Source organism: Sus scrofa, chromosome 12 (assembly GCF_054392235.1).
Source record: "Sus scrofa isolate SSC_HxYL_T2T_F1_AM1 chromosome 12, Sscrofa_HxYL_maternal_Yorkshire_Landrace_v2.0, whole genome shotgun sequence".
NCBI lineage: Eukaryota > Metazoa > Chordata > Mammalia > Artiodactyla > Suidae > Sus > Sus scrofa.
This window is the reverse complement of record NC_139394.1, coordinates 12,616,357-12,635,697: the sequence shown is the minus strand read 5'-3', so window position 1 is coordinate 12,635,697 and position 19,341 is coordinate 12,616,357. Positions and strand designations below refer to the sequence as shown.

Below are 19,341 nucleotides of genomic sequence, written 5' to 3'. Positions count from 1 at the left end.
AGAAAAGAAACTCATGGACTTGGAGAAGAGACTTGTGGCTGCCTGATGGGAGGGGGAGGGAGTGGGAGGGATCGGGAGCTTGGGCTTATCAGACACAACTTAGAATAGATTTACAAGGAGATCCTGCTGAATAGCATTGAGAACTCTGTCTAGATACTCATGTTGCAACAGAAGAAAGGGTGAGGGAAAAATATAATTGTAATGTACACATGTAAGGATGACCTGACCCCCTTGCTGTACAGTGGGAAAATAAAAAATAAAAAAAAAGAAAAGAAAATATGTCATTTTAAATTAACTTTTGTTTCATGATAAAAATAAAGAGTAATGAAACAAGGTGGTATTTGAAGACATGATTGAAATTGATGGTCCCCCATGAAAAATTCACAAGGAAAAATTGTCATAGGGAGTTTTTATTTTCATAATAAATGGAAAGATTACATTAAAAATAATTATTGTATTAAAATTTAAGAAGTTATTCCTTGTTAGAGACATTCACCCTACCTCTCAGCCTTAAAACCCCTGCAACATCTTTTAAAATTTGTTTATAATGTTGTATCGGATACATACAAAGAATGTATGTCATAAATAACATTTAAGTACTGATGCATGCAAACAAAATAAACATTATTAGCTGACCACCCAAGTTAAGAATTACAAGAACATTATTAAAACTCTTGCCTCTACTGTATCCTTCTTTCCTTCCCATGTTCTTGGCATCCTTGTCTCAGAGGCAACCATTGTACTTAATTGTGTGTTGATAGTTACCCAACATTTTTTCAGTATAGTTTTATCACATATATGTTCTCTAAACAGCATATTGTTTACATTTGCTTGTTTTTTTAATTTTATAAAAATGATTACATATTGTAGGTAATCTGTTACTTGCATTTTTCACCTAGTATTCTATTTTAAAGATTCATCCATTGTCTTGTGCATAGCTCTGGTTTATTCCTTTTGCTGGATGTCACATCCCATTGTGTGATCAGAAGTCAATAATTGTGATGAACATTTGGGGCATCTCCAGTTATGTAGTTTTTAAAAAGCTGTGATGTATATTCTTGGACATGTCCCTGGAGTACATGTGAAGAGTTTTCTCTACAATATGTTGGGACAGAGCTTATGAAAATGTTCAGCTTTCCTAGGTAATGCCAAATTAATTTACAATTAATTTACAACTTTACGCTCACATCAGTAGTGTGTAAGAGTGCCACTGATACACAGCCTGCAAACATTTGGTATTCTAAGACTTCTAAACATCTGCAAATATAGTGATTGTGAAATGATATTGAATTTTCTGAGGACTAATGAGGGAGATTACTTTTTCATATATTTACCCTTATTTTTTATTATTATTATTATTATTATTTTTTTTTTTGCCTGTTAGGAAGTTCTCATTCATGTCCCTTCCTCACTTTTCTGTTGGATTATTTATCTTTAATTATTGGTGTCCTTTGCAAATTCTGAATACCATTCTTTTGTCAGTTACATATATTGGGACTCTCCCCTTCCAGGTGCTGATTTATCTTTTCATTTGCTTTATGGTGTCTTTTGATAAAGGAAGATTCTTAATTATATTTTATCTACTTTTTCTGTCTTTTCAAGTTAGTGCCCTTTGAGTTATGTTTAAGAAATCCTTCCTGGAGTTCCTGTCGTGGCTCAGCAGATTAAGAATCTAACTAGTATCCATGAGGACTCGGGTTTGATCCCTGGCCTTGTAGAGTGGGTTAAGGATCCAGTGTTGCCACAAGCTGTGTGGCCCAGCTCTGGCATTGTTATAGCCATGGTGTAGGCCGGCAGCTGCAGCTCTGATTCGACCCCAAGCCTGGAAACTTCCATATGCCACAGGTTCAGCCCTAAAAAGAAAAAAAGAAAAAAAGAAATCCTTACCTTAATGTTAAAAAAAGCCATCTCCCATATTTTTAAAAAATTTGTCTTTCATATTTGGTCTCTTATCCACCAAGCATTAATTTTTTTAAATGATGCTTTTCATTAAGATACAATTTCCATACCATACAGTTCACTCAGTTAAAGGGTGCAGTTCACTGAGTTTTAGTAAATTCCCAGAATTGTGGAACTGTTACCCGATCAGTTTTAGAACATTTTATCACCTCCTTTCAAAAAAACTCATACCCTGTTACAGTCACGCTCCATTTCCCCCAAACGCTCCAGCCCTGGGTGGCCAGTAATCTCAATTCTGTCTCTGTTGCCTGTTCTGGATGTTTCATACAGGTGGAATCATACAATAGGCGGTCTTTTGTTCACCTCTTGGCTTCTTTTATCAGTTTGTTTTCAAGGTTCGTACATGTTACATGTATTCTTTCTCACTTCCTTTTAAAATATTTTTTATCAAAGTGTAGTTGATTCAGTGTTGTGCCAGTTTATGCTGTACAGCAAAGTGAACCAGTCTCTCAGTTTCTTTTAATTGCTGAATGATGTTTTATTGTTCGTACATTCTATATTCTGTTTGCCCATTCATCAGTTGATGGATATTTCGGTTGGTTTTCTCTTTTTTGGCTGTTATGAATAATGCTCTGAACGTTCGTGTACACCTTCTTGTGGAGATGTGTTGTGTTTCTCTTGGACGTATGCCTAGGAATGGAGAGAATTTATTTTTGTCTATCGTGTAAGATAGGGATGTGATTTTGGTGTTTTTCGTGTGAATGACTATTATCTTAGCACAGTTTAGGCTAGTTCATCACTTCCCCACTGAACTGCAGTGCCAGCTCTGACCCATGTGAGCTCATTTCTAGGCTCGGCATCCTCTGCGATGATACTACACTATTAATTTCAGTAACATTATTTTGGGTCTTGATATTTGATATGGAATTCCACACCACCTGTTCTTTAGAAATATCATGGGACTGTGTTCACTCCTAAACATTTTGCTTTCCACTTCTGAAAGCTTTTGTTGAAACTTTAATTGGACTTGCATTGATGCTGTAGATTAATTTGGGGAGAACTGATGGTGAGACTTGGCATCACTGTGATATATCTCTCAGTGATTTACATCTTCTTTAATGTCTTTCAAAGGCTTATACTTTTTTCTTGAGAGTTTTGCACATCTTTTGGTAGACTTATATCTGAGGAACTTATATATTTGTTATATGTAGTTATAAATGGTATTTTATCATTTTTTCCAGTGTATAAAAATAGCAAATGATTTTTAAGTATTGGTCTTTTATTCAGATACCTTTCTAAGCTCTTATTTCTAGTAGCATGTATATTCATTTTGCATTTTCTCAGTAGACAAACATCTATGATTAAAGACAATTTTGTTTTCATTTTATTTTTTTCTTGTCATGCACTCATGAATACAAGTAGTGGTAACAGACAGTCTTTGCTTCTTCCTGGTTTTAAAAGAGCTATATTAAAACTTCACAGTTAAGAATGGATAAAATTTGCTGAGTTTTTAGTAAATACTTTTATCTGGTTAAGAATGGTCTCTTCTATTCCTATTTTGCTAAGAGTTTCTATGGTGAAATTTTATCAAATATTTTTCCATGTATTGAGATAATCATAAAGCTTTTTCTTTTAATACATCAATGGAATAAATTGTATTATAGATTATTATCTAATGTTAAACCAACACTATGCCCCATCCAATTTTTTCATGATGTATTAACATTGAATTCAATTTGTTAATTTTTGAGAGAGATTGACCTGAGATATTTCTTTTCTGGATATTTTTTACTACGTTTTTTTGCCTTTATTTTTTATTTTTTTGCTTTTTTTTTAGGGCCCCACCCGTAGCATATGGAGGTTCTCAGGCTAGGGGTTGAATTGGAGTTGTAGCTGCCAGCCTATGCCACATCCACAGCCACAGCAACTCTGGATCCAAGCTGTGTCTGTGACCTACACCACAGCTAAGGGCAACTCTGGATCTTTAACCCACTAAGCAAGGCCAGGGATAGAACTCACAACTTCATGGTTCCTGCTGAGCCACGACGGGAACTCCTGCCTTTAAATTTTTATTTTTTATTAAAGTATAGTTGATTTACAGTCTTGTACCAATATCTGCTGTACACCAAGTAAATCAGTCATACTTACATATAATTTTTAAATTATAGTTGATTTACAATGTTGTACCAATTTCTGCTGTACAGCCGAGTGACCCAATCATACATATGTAAACATTCTTTTTTTAGATATTATTTTCCATCATGATCTATCTCAGGATAGAGTTCCCTGTGCTATACAGTAGGATCTTGTTGTCTATCCATTTGAAATGTAGTAGTTTGCATTTACCAACTCCAAACTCCCAGTCCATCTTACTTCCTCCCCCTTCACCCTTGGCAACCACAAGTCTATTCTCTATATCTGCGAGTCTGTTTCTGTTTTGTAGATGAGTTCATTTGTGCCATATTTTAGATTCCACATATAAGTGATATCATATGGTATTTGTCTTTCTCTTTCTGTCTTACTTCACTTCACATGATCATTTCTGGTTGCATCCATGTTGCTGCAGGTGGCATTATTTTGTTCTTTTTTTATGATGGAGTAGATTTCCATTGTATATATGTACCACTTCTTCTTAACCCATTTATCTGTCAGTGGACATTTAGGTTGTTTCCTTGTCTTGGCTATTGTGAAGAGTGCTGCAGTGAACATTGGGGTGCATGCATCTTTTCGTCTTTTTTTTTTTTTTTTTTTTGCTATTTCTTTGGGCCGCTTCTGCGACATATGGAGGTTCCCAGGCTAGGGGTCGAATCGGAGCTGTAGCCACCGGCCTACGCCAGAGCCACAGCAACGCGGGATCCGAGCCGCGTCTGCAACCTACACCACAGCTCACGGCAACGCCGGATCATTAACCCACTGAGCAAGAGCAGGGACCGAACCCACAACCTCATGGTTCCTAGTCGGATTCGTTAACCACTGCGCCACGACGGGAACTCCATCTTTTTGAATTGTGGTTTTGTTTGGATATGTGCCCAGGAGTGGGATTGCTGGGTCAAATGATTGTTCTATCTTCAGTTTTCTGAGGACCCTCCTTACTGTTTTCCATAGTGGTTGTACTAAGTTACATTCGCACAAGAGTGTAGAGGGTTCCCTTTTCTCCACACCCTCTCCAGCATTTCTTATTTATAGACTTGACGATGGCCATTCTGACCAGCATGAGGTGGGTACCTCCTTGTAGTTCTGATTTGCATTTCTTTGATAACGCGTGATGTTAAGCATTTTTTTTCATGTGCCCACTGGCCATTCGTGTGTCTTCTTTAGAGAAATGTCTGTTTAGGTCTTCTGCCCATTTTTAGATTGGGTTGTTTTTTGTTGTTGAGTTGTGTGAGTTGTTTATATATTTTGGAGATTAATCCCTTGTTGGTTGCATCATTTACGACTATTTTCTCCCATTCCATAGGTTGTCTTTTTTGGGTTTTTTTTGTTTATTTGTTTTGTTTTTGTGGTTTCCATTGCCATGCAAAAGCTTGTAAGTTTGATTAGGTCCTGTTTGTTTATTTTTGTTTTTATTTCTACTTCCTTGGGAGACTAACCTAAGAAAACACTTGTAAGATTTATGTAAGAGAATATTTTGCCTGTGGTCTCTTCTAGGAGTTTTATGGTGTCATGTTGAACATGTTTTTAATTGATGTTGTGCTAGCCTCATAGTTGGAGTTGCTGAATAATCCTTCATTTTCTATTTTCTGAAAGAATTAGTATAAGAGTGAGTTATTTGTTTCTTAAATGTTTGGTGGAACTTGCCAATAAAGCCATCTGGGCTTGATATTTTATTTCTGGAAAGATTTTTGGCCACTATTTAAATTTTTTTAATGGTTATAGGATGATTCATTTTCCAGTTTTTTTTCTAGTCAGTTTTGGTAAATTTTTAGGATTTAGGAATTTTTTCTTTTCATCCAAATCTGATACTTTCGGCATTTATAGAATTTTATAAATGTTATGCCGACCTTCATTATTTGCAACTTGATGATACATATTTTATTTTTAATACATTATTGTACTTGATTTGCTAATAATTCATTTAACATTTTTATATGTGGTTCATGACTGAATTGGCATATAATTTTTATTTCTCTTCCTAGTCCTGTCATCTCTTGGTATCAATATTATGACTTCTGGGAGTTGCCGTTGTGGCTCAGCAGAAACAAATCTATCTAGCATCCATGAGGACGCAGGTTTGATCCCTGGCCTTGCTTAGTGGATTAAGGATCCTGTGTTGCCGTGAGCTGTGGTGTAGGCCAGCAGCTACAGCTCTGATTCAACCCCTAGCCTGGGAACCTCCGCATGCTGCGGGTGTAGCCCTAAAAAGACAAAAAAAAATTATGACTTCTGAAACAGTTTAAGTGTATTTTCCTCCTTTTCTGTTCTCTGGAAAAGTTTGTAAAAGATCAGAATGACCTATCTCCTGGGGAATTTTTTTCTAGAACTCATCTATAAAATTATCTGATCTTAGTGTTTTTCTTTGTCGTAAGATTCTTGACTATTCTTTAACTTTTTTAAATTGCATTGTTTTATTTGATTGTCTCTTCTTCTGGCACTTTATATTTTCCTAGGAATCTACTTAGCCTGAGGTCTCCAGTTATTGGTATAATAGTTTTATGATATTATCCTTTTGATCTCTAATGGATCTGTGTAGTGCCTTTTAAATTTTTGATATTATTTATCTCTTTTTTCTAGATAACATTGCTGTGTTTTTTTTTTCTTTTTAGGGCTGCACCCATGGCATACGGAAATTCCCAGCCTAGGGGTCAAATTGGAGCTACAGCTGCTGGTCTACGTGGGATCCGAGCTGTGTCTGCGACCTAAACCACGGCTCATGGCAATGGTGGATCACTGACCCACTGACCAAGCCCAGGGATTGGACCCGCATCTGCATGGATACTAGTTGGATTTGTTTCCATTGCCCCACGACAGGAACTCCCAATATTGCTGTACTTTATTTTCATCTCTAATATTGTTTATTTGTGCCTTTCTTGTTTCCTTCATCAGTCTTAGCAGAAATTGTTCTATATAGCTAATTTCTTAAATTGGTTGCCTAATTTTTTAATAATTAGCCTTTTAAAAATAAATGGCATGTTAAAGCTACCTATTTCCTTCACTTTAGTTTCATCCTTCAGGATTTGCTAAGGAATATTTTCATTAAAAATCATTTCTCAGAATTTAAATTTTATGAATTTATTTTGAATAGGAAATATGTTAACACTAATCAGAATTTGAGTCATAAAATAGATGCAGTAAAATGTCTCCCATGGACCCTGTCACCACAACCCCCTCATTCCCATCGAACATAGTGCAAATGTAAACAGTGTCTTGTGTCTTTTTCCAGAGATTAGTTCTGAATACTTTTAATTTTTATCTTCATTTTGAAACATGAATCATTAAAGGTTCATATTTTCAGTTTTGAAGTATATGGGAAATTATTTTGGTTTCGTTGTTGCTATTTTTTTCATGATTCTTAATTTAATCGCAGTATTGTCAAAGAATGTCGTTGATACCACCAGTTTCTTTCTTTCTTTTTTTTTTTTTTTTTTTTTTTTTTTTTGTCTTTTCTAGGGCCACACTTGCGCCATATGGAGGCTCCCAGGCTAGGGGTCGAATCGGAGCCATAGCGGCCAGCCTACACCACAGCCATAGCAATCACAGCAATGCCAGATCCAAGCCACGTCTGCGACCTATACCACAGCTCACGGCAACGCTGGATCCTTAACCCACTGAGCGAGGCCAGGAATCGAACCTGCAACCTTATAGTTACTAGTCAGATTTGTTTCCACTGTGCATGATGGGAACGCCAAAAAAATTTTTTTAACAAATTTTGATTTGTTAAAAAAATCACACTCTATTACAATCTTTTAACTAGTGATTTAGGTCCATTTACATGTATTTTGTATTATGATTATTGAGACCAACTTACTTTTTTTCATCTTTCCCAGTTTTTTCCTTGCTTCTCTTTGATCCAACTTTAAAAACAGACCATTTAAAAAAGTTATACATGTATGGAGAAATTGAAAGGATGATATAAAGGACTCCCATTTATCTCATACCCAGTTTCCCATATTCTTGTCATACATTAGGATGGTATGTTGCTTCAGTTTTCACAAATATAAATACATCTCCATTAACTAAAATCCATACCTTATTCAGATTTCCTTAGTTTTTACCTAAAGTTTTTCTCTGTTCCAAGATTCCACCTAGAATATATTAATTTTAGTTGTCCCATCTTCTTACTCTCCTCTTGGTTGTGACAGTTTGTCAGACTTCCCTTGTTTCTGATGATCCTGACAGTTTTGAGTAGGGCCTGTTTAGAATTTGTAAAGTGCCCTTCTATAGTCATTTGGTATTCTTGTGTAAGGACGATTTGTCTCTTCTCCCTTATTGATAAATTAAATCACTTATATCAGTGTGTACTCATGGATATTTATGTTACCTTTGGACTGTAATTCAATGCTTGTTTCTCAGATCGGTCCAGCTTTGGCCAGTGGGAACTTTCAGTTGGCCCCTTGCCCCTTTGGTATTTCTCCGTCAGGCTTGGCCTCCTTCCTTCTGCACAGCAGGACGTTCCAGGTTTATCTCAGGCATTTTATGCCCATTCTTAGAATCACTCATTTGTCCAAGGACCACTGGTTCCTTTCATTGGAGGAAGGTTTGAAAAACTAAAATCTGGGGTCTGGTACGCCTGTTGCTACTAGGATGTCGTTTATTGAATATAATCTGTTTCTCCCCCATGTTGTCTGCTTTTAAGTTTTTTTTTTTTCTTGGTCTTTTGTGTTCTGCCATTTTACTACTAGTCTCTAGATGTAATTTTTTTTATTGTAAAGTGGTTTTATTTTCTTCCTTTCTTTCCTTTTTTTTCCCTATTTTTCCGTCTTGTGTGATAGTTATTCTGCTGCCTGTTTCTGTGGAATTTTGCTTTTCCTCAGTTCTGGAAAGTTCTGTCATTATCTTTTCATGTCTTCCCCATATTCCCTTTTTTCCCCCCTCCTTCTGGAACTCGATATATATATATTAGATCTTATTTTTTTTCTGTGGCTTTAAACATCTCACTGTTGGCTTTTTCTGAGTAAACGTGCTGCAATGGGAGTAGTTTAGTAAGATCTCCCCTCAGATTCACTCCTTCTCACTTCTGCTATGTTTAAGCTGCCTTAACTCATTCACTCTATCTTTTTTTGGAAATTATGTTTGGTTCTTTCTTAAATCTGGTGGTTTTTGCTTAATTGCTTCAGATTTACTTGTTTTGTAACTCCAGGCTTTGTGTCTTTAAAAACTTAACACATATGTATATTTTATATTCTTTTTCTGATAATTCCCATACCTGAAGTGCTTGCTAGTGGGAGTCTATTTCTGTTGACTCTTACCAATTGTGGGTGTTTTTTTTTTCCAGGGGGTACATAGTAATTTTTTATTACGAAGTGATTTTTGGTTTATCTTAATTTGTGGGAAACTTGGAGACATTAAACTGAAGAAGGTTTTTTTTTTGCAGAGGGAATTTATTTTAGCTTCAGGTGGGAATGGAGTGCACTACTGACCTGGAACCCCTTCAGTCCTGTTCCAGGCTCTCTGACTTGCTGGGTGGCATCCTGTTCAACTCCCACATCCCATTCCCTATAGTTGCAATGCTGATAAGGACATTTTCTCTCAAAGATACCTGGCCTTCTTCTTTTTTTCTTTTTGCAGCCATGCCTGTGGCATACAGAAGTTCCCAAGCTAGGGGTCAAATAACAACTGGAGCCTGTGCCACAGCCACAGCAACACTAGATCCTAGCCATCTGCGACCTACACTGCAGCTTGTGGAAATGCTGGATCCCTAACCCAGTGAGCAAACCCAGGTATTGAACCCAAATCCTCACAAACACTATATCAGGTTCTTAACCCACTGAGCCCCGACAGGAACTCCTGCCTGGCCTTCGATTGTGCTTACTGCTCATTATCCTGGTTTCGGTACATGCAGTTTTGCATGTACATGGTTTGGGTTTGGTTTGATTTTCTCTTTAGGTATTTCTCTGCCTGTGAGCAAAGAAAGAGGAAAAAAAATGCATTTTATACAGGACCACGTTTCATCTCACGAGGGCCTCTCAGCATATCTCATCTGGCAAACTGAAGTAAACATCAGCAACATGCTTCGCTCTGCCTTGCCTTCAACACGCATTTAGTTGTTTACCTCTAAGACTGTATTCCCATCTGTTCCACTCTTTCCCCATTGCTGGCCTCCTATCTCCAGTGTGTCTAATCCACTGTATAAACTCCCTCCAGGCTCATTGTTCTTGGTACCAGATCCAGTGCTGTTACTTGGCTCACTGTCCGAACATACCCACCCCCTCCGCAGCAACACATTTCAGCATCTTCATTGCCTCTCATTCCTTGAAATCCAATCCATGTAGCTTAACATTCAAAATCCTTCGATATGGAGTTCCCGTCGTGGCGCAGTGGTTAACGAATCCGACTAGGAACCATGAGGTTGCGGGTTCGGTCCCTGCCCTTGCTCAGTGGCTTAACGATCCGGCGTTGCCGTGAGCTGTGGTGTAGGTTGCAGACGCGGCTCGGATCCCGCGTTGCTGTGGCTCTGGCGTAGGCTGGTGGCTACAACTCCGATTCAACCCCTAGCCTGGGAACCTCCATATGCCGCGGGAGCGGCCCAAGAAATAGCAACAACAACAACAACAAAAGACAAAAGACAAAAAAAAAAAAAAAAAATCCTTCGATAACTTCACCAGATTTCTCTTTTCTGGGTTTCCCTTCTTTAATGTTCTATTTTTCTCCTTCCATATGACTCATTCTTCTGCCTGAAACGTCCTACATCCCCATCCACAAATGTGCTAGTTTATCTCTTAAGGGTCCATCTCAGATGCCTTCAGTTTTATTCAATTTTCTAGAATCCTTCCAAGCTCAAAGTAACTACTCCCTCTTCTGACTTTTTATGGCCCTTTGTCTTCTCTTATATCTCTTATGGCGTGTGTGTGTGTCGTCTAAAGTCTTTCGGGGAAGATGTTTTTCTGAAAGTCACTTATCACAGTGGCTTCCACAGTATAGATCCTAGTAAATAGTGAATTATATGTCGTTCTAAATTAAAGAGTGGCACAAGGAGAACAGTTTGTGATGATGACGGTCCATAAACTTTCTTTGAATGCACAAAGGTAACCGGATATATCAATACGTTGTTAAAGTGTCTTTAGTCCAAAAGCGCCTGTAGAAAAATTTTTCAATTTTGAAAATAATCTAAATGATTGTTTCTTAACCATGAACATGTGCTCGGTTCAACTTCATTTTGCTTTGATAAAGTGCATTAGAATTTTTGTTTGCGATGATGATCCTGACAATCCATAGTCATTTATATTTCAACCTCTCACTTCTTTTGCCAGAACGTACTAGGTTCAGTATGGTTTCAAGAGTCATTAGCTTCCTAAGGAAATGGGTCCATGTTGTAGGGGGAGTTTGTAATTCATTTTTCATCATGGTAAAATACACATAATATAAAAGTTGTCATCTTAATCATTGTAAGGGTACTGGTCAGTGATATTAAATGCGTTCACCTTGTTGTGCAGCCACCACCTCCATCCATCACAGAACTATCATCATCTTGTAAAACTGAAACTCTGCGTCCATGAAACACTACCTCTCCTTCCTCCCCCCACCCCGGCAATCGTCGCATACTTTCTATCTGTATGGTTTTGACTGTTCTAAGTACCTCGTCTAAGGAGACTCATATAGCATTTGTCTTTCGGTGACTGGCTTATTTCTGTGTAGCATAATGTCCTCCAGATTCGTATATGCTGAAGCATATTGCAGAATTTCCTTACTTATTAAGACTGAGCAATATCCCGTCATATGTATAAACTACATTTTGCTTATCATTTATCCATCGCTGGCCGTTTGAGTTACTTCCACATTTTCTGTTCTATTTAAACTGCTAATTGAGAGTCAGCTTGATTAAAAGTTGTCCTTATAGTTTGTCTCTCAGAGACACAACCTTTATTAACTTGTGAATTTTTAAAATAGTCCTGCTCTTTTATATCAGTCACATAGATGAAGGTTTATCGCTCACTATTTATAATATTAAAGGAGAATGAACACATCTATTCCAAATTGATCTTGGCAGTTTCATCACTCTAGCTATCAGCACATGCTAATGATTGAAATATTAAATACCTGAGGGAAGACTTCAGCATTAAGTTTCTTTCATTTAATGTTTATTTCTTCCATAATTAGTTGATACATTTTTCAGCATAGTTTTTCTATTTGAAAATCACCATTGGACTAAATCCAGTACGTATCAGTGTTGCCAGCAATTTAAAATGCCTTCCTCTAAGTTACCATTGCATGCCCAGCCAACTCATAAAAATACACGAAATGATGAAGTGCAGCCCTGGGAAGGGTATGGAGATGGGTACGAGTATATACCATTGTTTACCCTGGAAAGAGATTCACTGATTTGGAGAGCAGTTTGGATTAAAAAGTTAAAAATTATTCTTATGGTTTATCCAAATAATTTTGATAATATAACCTTAAAGCAAAATATTTGTTCACAGATGACACCTGTGTAATAGTGACTAATTGGAAATAAAGCAGATGTTCAAGAATGATGATTCAGTAAATTATGATACACTGTAATCTGAAATACCAAGAAGCCACGAAAAATAACAAAGAGACTAATAAGTGGGAATAGAGACCTAAAGATAGGTGTGGAGAAGATGTAAACAATGTCTACCCAGTGATTGTACCATGAAAAATATTTTTATGTACATTGAAAAACATTGAAATTCAGTTTGGGGCGGTATCAGTGCCTTTGGAAAACTAACATTTTTGGGTTTTTTTTTTTAAATTTTTTGTAAAGATTTAATGATCTTGTGGCTTTGGGATGTTAACGTTGTACTAATCATCGTGAAACTAGGTGAAACTAAGTGCGCAGTAAGAACAGGTAAAATGCAAAGTGCACTGCTTCTCAGTGTCACCCTCCATGAGAAATTCTGACAACTTGGACTCCGTGTAGCATGTGATAAAAAGCAAAGGCTGTCAGACCAGACGGAACTGGATAAAATCTTTCCATGTTGCTTTTTCTCAGATTCCATGTCTTGGTTCTCTTGGGTTGCTCAACAAAAGACCGCTGATTGGGCGGTGCAGTAGAAACTCGTCACAGCTCTGGAGGCTGGGAGTCCGAGGGCACGGCACCAGCGCGGTTCGGGTTCTCTTGCTGGTTCGTAGCTAGCATCTCCTGACTGTGTCTTCACAAGGTAGAAGGAGTAGGGCATTTCTCTGGGGTCTCTTTCAGAGAGGCTCTGACCCCATTTTATAAAGACATCAGTTGCCTCCTAAAGGCCCTGCCTCCTTGTACCATCAACCATAGGTTTCCCGTGTGTGGATTTTGTGGGGACACCAACATCCAGAGCATATTACTGCATTATCGCCATCTGGTCGCTTTCTCTGTCCTCCACAGATCTCGACTGTTGTATTTTCTATCTCCTTATCTCTTCCTGGTGCCTTCCGGGAGAGCGCTTTGATCTCATCATCCTTTCAGTTTACGATTTTGTTCTTTGGCGCTAGGGAACCTTTTCTTTCTCCCATCATTTCCACTTTTCTTCTTTTCTTTTTATTTTTGCTTTCTGCCTTTAATTTCTTTGCTTACCCTTTTCAGTGTATTTTTATGCATTCGTACTCACACACATACATATTTATTATGCTTTTAAAGAATTATTTATCCACCTGTTCCAGTTATACTACTTCAGATAATGTATGTCTCTTAGCTGCTGTTGCTTTTTGTGCTTTTTGTACTTTTGCTCCTCAGGGATATTTAATTTGACCAGTGATCTCATGTTCTCCTGGGACTGTCTAGGTGGTAACATCTACTGGGAAGAGCAAAAGGCCAGGCTTTAGCTCTTGACCTACTGAATAAGCTCATAGGAGGAGGAGGAGAGAGTCTGGACCCCAAGACAGAGTGCTCCACTGTAGCATCACTCCCATTCGCAGCCACTCTACCAGGAAAATCTGCTGCGCAGGAATTCACCTTAACCTCTAGGAAATAAACAGCAATAGGAGGAGGCGGTTTTCTATGGTTAAATGTCACTAGTTCTGAAAGTTGGAGGGGACAGCGTGGAAAAGGGCATGCCCAAGAAGTTCTGATAAGTGTACACCTGTTCTTCAGCTCCTCACCCAGCAGGGCCTTTCCCTGCCTTGGCCTGCCCGGTCTCATGGCAGCACCGCCTTGGGCTCTCCCTTCCACCATGGCAACAGGACCTGGCAACAAAAGGGAGCAGCAGAAGCAGAGAACAAAGCATTCTTCCCGTCCCCCTTCTTATGGCTTCCAGTTTCCTGACTTCCTCCCCAGGCTGCAGTCCCTTCCCTTCCACAGACATATAGTCTGCAGTTTAGGACAGCCTTTGTTCTCCCCAGGAACCCCTCTGGGTTTGTTTGTGCTACTGTTTTCATTGCTGTGGCTGTTATCCTTATTAATATCTCAGATTCATGCTTCCTGCGGTTTCTCCATGGTCAATTCTGGGAAACAGAGTCAGCAGCCCATCCTAGTCTACCACACTGATTCACTGAGTGTTTTTTAAAAGAACATTTTGCCCCCTAAAAACAAAACAGTTGTCGCTAAGTCTAAATCCTCTTAGAAAATTTCTCTTTTTTTAAGATTTCTTGTCTGTCTCAGAATGTGATTAAATAGACGATCTCTTCTCTTATTGTGCCCAAGAATTGCATTAAAGGGGAAGGAACCAGGAGTTCCCGTCATGGCTCAGCAGTTAACGAACCTGACTAGGATCTATGAGGATGCAGGTTTGATCCCTGGCCTCGACCAACGGGTTAAGGATCCAGCATTGCCGTGAGCAGTGGTGTAGGTAGCAGACGCGGCTCAGATCCTGCATTGCTGTAGCTGTGGTATAGGCCAGCAGCTGCAGCTCCGATTCAACCCCTAGCCCAGGAACCTCCACATGCTGTGGGTGCGACACTAAAAAGCCAAAAAAAAAAAAAAAAAAAAAGGAAAGGGGAAGGAACCATAAAACAAGGATTAGAAAGCAAGATATTTTGTTTTCAGCTTGTAGCTGTCTATCAATATGCAGAAATCCATACATCTATGAAACAGGGAAGCAAATACACTTCACAACTTTGCAAACCTTGCCTTGCCTTTTCTATAAAGTCCTTTTGCACATTCTCCAGGGACCATCTATTTTAAAGCAGCTTTTTTAGGGAGGCAGGATAAAAACGGAGCACCCTATCACCTCCAGCTTCTGAGGGTCAGATTTGTTATTATTAAAACTTTCCTTCTCTTGCAACATAAATATGTTTGACCAACCATCTGTAATTCCTGTCTCTTCCAATCTAGTGTAGAGAGGGAGCAGCATCAGTAGTTGAAATAGTGTGTACTGACCACAATCTAATATAAAGGAAAACTTTGTATGCTAATAGTATCTATCATGTTGGGTTATTTAATGCCTACCATATTAAATAATCTACATGAGATGCCAGGTGCAAAGTAAGTACTCAACATGCTAGCAATTATTATTTAGCACATAGAAATTATGAAATTGTTAATATTCAGAATGAATGAGTACAGGATTTTTATTGAAAATGAAGTAACCTCTTCTGATAGGTATTTTGATTTTTAAAGCAACTTATCATTTAGCTTTGTGTTCCTGTTCCCAGCATCCCAGGGTAACTTTTGTCATTACTGTCACTTTGGGGTTCTCTGGTTTCGTCAGGGAATTGTTGGTTTATACAGTGCTTATTGAAGTATGTTATACATACAACATTTATTGTGTTTCAGAAAATGTTGCTTTAATAGATAATGCATAGACAAGAACAACAGTAATAATAATAATTCTCCTTAGCCTAAACTATTCATCTGGTAGCATGGCATATAAAGTTCCCTCCCTGTTCCTCTTTCATTCTGAAAACAACTAAAAAGACTAGATAATTTTTTTAAAAAAGAATATCTTTTTGAATGTATTCAGAAGCTGTTAAGTTAGTTAGGATACTCAGATATCAACATCTGAGTGAAAACAGAAACCCAGAGGTATAAGCAGAGTACTGAAGGCAGCTCTCACCTCGAGAACCTTCTTTAGACCTGAGTGAACATGAGCTTAAGTTTTAGGGCTCTTATAAGGCACGGCGGGTGGGGGGGAGAAAGTCCAGGGTTTGCTTAAGGTGGGGGATCGAGGCTACCAGTCTGCATCATAAAGCTGGGACTCCAAGGGGCCAGGCCATACCTGCAGTGTCCGCATGAATTAGAAACAACCTCAGCACCGCGTGGGGACACCCCTCAAATTCATAACTATAAGACAGCGCTCAGGAGCATCTGATGCGTGAATGCACACGCACAAGATCAGTGTATTCTGAAAAACGGTCGCTGGGAAGCTCCAGGTGTCTGTCAGAGTCACATGTTTGCAGGAGAAGCCACTTTCAACTTCAATTTTAAAAGGACAGCAACACAAACCAATATGAGAAAAAACAAATTACCGTGAAATTTTGAATATCAGAATGAGACCTGCAAAGACTCGAGATAACTGGAATTATCAGCCACAGCATCGAAAGTAATCACATTTAGTATAAAGTTAAAGGAATTGAAATGTAAGGAATTGAAAATACTTTAATGGTAAAGCAATTTAAAAAATACCAAATATATTTGTAAAAGAATAAACTCCTAAAAATAAAAACAAAACAACTGAAATTAAGGATCTGGATGGATTTGAGAGCACATCACACACAGAAAATGTCTAGAATGTGGGAGAGAGGGAAAGAGATGGAAAATATGAGAGATTAGGTGAAAGAACGGGGAAATTGGACATACATCTATTGGAGTGCAGAAGGAGTGAGGAGAGAATGGAACAGACACATTAAATTAATAGTTTACACCTGAGAATTTTGCAAAACTTATAAAAACAAATTCAGAGGAGTGGCACGTCCCAATCAAAAAATAAAAAACATGTCTGCACTTAAAGAAACTGAAAAAAAAAATTGAGAACACAAAACACAAAAAGATCCTAAAAGCAGCCAGAGAGATAAAAACAAATTATCTTCCAATGAATAACAGCTGACTTTTCAACAACACCTGCAAAAGTATTTTCAGAGTAGTGAAAATAGAGTGCTTGCCTCTAAACTTCTTTAAAGAACTTAAAAGGATGCGCTTGGGGCCAAAGTAAGCTGCTTGTATGTGTGGAACGTCCATGTTGCAAGAAGGGATGAGAGAAGCCGGGGGTAAACATGGCTATATCCAGGCAGCTACTGACTAAGGTGATTAGCAATATGGAGTTGATAAAAGCAACATACACTGCAAGTAGCAACTGTGGCACAGAAATATGGAAGACTGCAGTGGAACTTAAAATGTCCTAAGTTCCTTTTGTTGTTTAAAAGGATATAAAAAATAATTTACTTTAAAATCTGATGGGTGAAACATAGATGTTGAGGCCTCTTACTGTGGGCACTAAGGAAAAAATAGTGTTATCACGTCCAAACCAGAGAGAGAAGAAAGCTGAAGGAGGAAAAATTTTATTCATTTAGAATAAAAGAAGAAAAAGAAGGGGCAAAAATAAAACATACAGAAGGCAGGGCGAATAGCACAAGATAAGAGAAAAATCAAGGCAAATGTATATTGGCATATGCAAACTAATGGACCAAATTGGACTAAACGCTCCATTTAAAAGACTGAGGTTGACTAGATTTTTTTTTTAAAGTTTCCAAAATATATGCTGTTTATAAGATAAATAAATACCTAAAACTGGAGGATATGAAAAGGTCTCAAATGAAAGATTGGATAAAACTATATCAAACAAATGCTATCTATCTCCCTCCGGAAAAAGCTGCTATTAAAATCTGTTGATCTCAGGGAGTTCCCTTTGGGGCTCAGCGGTTAATGAACCCGACGAGGATCCATGAGAATGTAGGTTCAATGCCTGGCCTCGCTCAGAGGGTTAAGGATCTGGTGTTGCCATGAGCTGTGATGTAGGTCACAGATGTGCCTTGGATCCTTCGTTGCTGTAGCGTGGTGTAGGCCAGTGGCTGTAGCTCCGATTTGACCTGTAGCCTGAGAACTTCCATATGCTGCAGGCATGGCCCTAAAAAGCAAAAAACAAAAACAAAAAACAAAAAAAAAGGATCTGTTGATCTTAGGACAATGTGACTTGCAGGAAAATCAAAAAGAGTGAGGATCACTATTTGAAAACAAAAAGCCGGTTAACAGTACGCGGAGAAATAAACCTACCGTCATAGTGGGAGATTTTAGCACAAGTCTTTAAGCAGTCCATAGGTCAAGACAAAGAATCAGTAAGGTGTAGATTTCAACAACATAATAAACAAGTTTGAGCTAATGGATTTGTGTGGAACACAGCATGCAACAACTTCCAAAAGGATAGGATACATGTTTCTTAGCAATCATTCATGAGCTGTAAAACATCGGGTAACTGGCCATCTAGCAATCTCAACCACTTTCAAAGAACGAATGTGGTATAGACTAAATTCTCTGGCCACAGTGCACTTAGAAGTGAATGACACATGGACAGTAGTCGTTTAGCTTCATGTCCTAAATTGATTGGTATCCTCCCTAAATTTCACATCCACCCAGAACTTGTGAATGTGAGACCTTATTTGGAAGTAGGATCTTTGCAGATATAATCGAGTTAAAATTAGGTCAGCTGGGTTAGGATGGGCACTGAATCTAAGATGACCCGAGTCCTCATAGGGAAAGTGGAATTTGGACCCAAGATGCAGACACAAAGAAAGTCACTCAAAGATGGAGGCAGAGACGAGTGGCGCCTCTGTAAACCAAGGAATGCCGAGGATTGCCAGCAAACGTGGAAAGCTAGGGGAGAGGTATGGACAGATTCTGCCTTGGTCTCCAGAAGGCACCAACCTTGCCAGCACCTGGGTTTCAGATTTCTAGAACTTTGAGAGAATAAATGTTGTCTTAAGCCACTCACTTTTCATACCTTGTTATGGCAGCGCCAAGAAGCTAGTATGCCCCCTAAGTTTGCAAATTAAGAAGTCTATTAAGTCTATTTAGTAGTCCTAATTAGATCAAAAGTCAAAAAATAATCATGGAGGTTAAAAAATGTTTTGAACTAAATGATACTGACAATACCATATATCTAAACGTAAGAGATTAAACTTAAGCAGTAGTTAGAAGGGCATTAATAGCCTTAAGTTTATAAATCAAGAAAGAAGAAAGGATAAAAATAAATGAGTTAGATATCCAAAACAAGAAGTTAGAAGAATAAAAAAACTCAAGAAAGTAAAATGAAGGACATAAAAATAAGAGCACACATCAATGAAATAAAAAGGAAAATGCAACAAGTACTAGATAAATCTCAGATACATAATACTGAATATTTGAAGATGCAAGTTGCAGAAGAATACATGTAATATTCCATTTACACAGATATTTGAACCAAATACAACTGAATATGGTTA

The 19,341-nt window shown here is 38.1% G+C and overlaps 1 protein-coding gene across 18 annotated transcripts in view; it reads left to right on the top strand.

Moving 5' to 3' along the window:
- Positions 1–19,341, top strand: part of CEP112 (centrosomal protein 112) — a 417,919-nt gene that overhangs the window by 237,074 nt on the left and 161,504 nt on the right. The gene's annotated exons all lie outside the window — the stretch shown is intronic.